The sequence below is a fragment of the Propithecus coquereli genome, unplaced genomic scaffold, assembly GCF_000956105.1.
Source record: "Propithecus coquereli isolate 6110/MARCELLA unplaced genomic scaffold, Pcoq_1.0 Scaffold246, whole genome shotgun sequence".
NCBI classification, from domain to species: domain Eukaryota; kingdom Metazoa; phylum Chordata; class Mammalia; order Primates; family Indriidae; genus Propithecus; species Propithecus coquereli.
The window spans coordinates 2,193,691-2,195,024 of NW_012148019.1; the positions used below are offsets into that span (position 1 = coordinate 2,193,691).

General features: G+C 41.6%; 1 protein-coding gene across 1 annotated transcript in view; it reads left to right on the forward strand.

The window, feature by feature from the left end:
* AXDND1 (axonemal dynein light chain domain containing 1) overlaps positions 1–1,334 on the forward strand; it is a 104,449-nt gene that overhangs the window by 87,427 nt on the left and 15,688 nt on the right. The window lies entirely within an intron of this gene.

A 1,334-nucleotide genomic window follows, 5' to 3' on the forward strand; every position in this document is an offset into this window, starting at 1 on the left:
GCCCGCCTCGGCCTCCCAGAGTGCTAGGATTACAGGCGGGAGCCACCGCGCCCAGCCCATATTGTTACTTTTATCAAAAGTTTATGCTTTTTAGTTCTGAGTAGTATTTCATTGTGGGGGTATATATATAATTTATTTACATGTTCTCTATTAATAGGCATTTAAATTATTTCTTGTTTTTGATTATTACAAAGCTTCCATGGATATTCATGTACACATCTTTAAATGGACAAATCCTTTCATTTCTCTTTAGTTAATATTAGGAATGGAGTGGCTGAGTCATATGGAATACGTGTGTTTAACTTTGAAAGAAACCATCAAACTATCTTCCAAAGTGGTTAATCGGTACAAAAATCCAGTCGGATAGAAGGAATAAGTTCCTAATATTTTAGAGCACAGTAGGGAAATTATAGTTAACTACAATTGATTGTGTATTTCAAAATAGCTAGAAGAGAAGAACTGTAATGTTCCCAAAACAAAGATGATTGAGGTGATGAATATCTCAGTTACCCTGATTTGATCATTACCCATTGTACACACACATCAGAATATCACCTATGCCCCCCAAGATATGTACAACTGTGATATATCAATATTTAAAAAGTGGTTGAACCATTTTTACACTGCTACTAGCAGTGCATGAGAGTTCCGGTTGCTCCATACCCTCACTGACACTTTGATATAGTCAGTCTTTCTAATTTTAGACTTTCTAAAGGTAGCTTGTTGGGGACTATGTTTCTGGGTTTTCAGCGGTGGCTCTGGGCTGTAGTAGTCCAGTACACACTTACTGGATGCCGGGACCCGACAGTGCTTCCAAGTCCTGAATAAAGACTTACGCACAAGCAGTTCTCACTCCCAGGTGGGGACGCTGAAACCAGCTTCTTTCAGACATAGGCACAGAGCAAGGACCCCAAGGACTGAGTCCTCCTGGAAAATGGGCCCCCACATCGAACTAGAGCTCAGCCTGGATCAAGATACGCCAGAATCAGGTGGAAGGTAAATGCAGCCATTAGCCACCAGACTGCCCTAGTGGTCTTGGGGAACTAGATGACCCCCATCTCTTCTTGAAGAAGCAATTTATCTAGGCTGTTAGGATGAAAAAGTGGAGTAGGAGCCATCAGTAAGAGTGACCAACACTCCGAAAGATGTTTATGTATGAGATTCCTGCTTCAGAACTGTGTCCAGCAACATGCAAATATCCTGTGTAGAAAAGAAGCCCAAGGAAACATTCGCTGTGGGAAACTGTCACTAATGTTATCCACATATCAGTCTAGTAGGTCAGGGGTTGTGGTACAAGCCACACAGAGTCACCATATACCCACGTTAGTTAGACA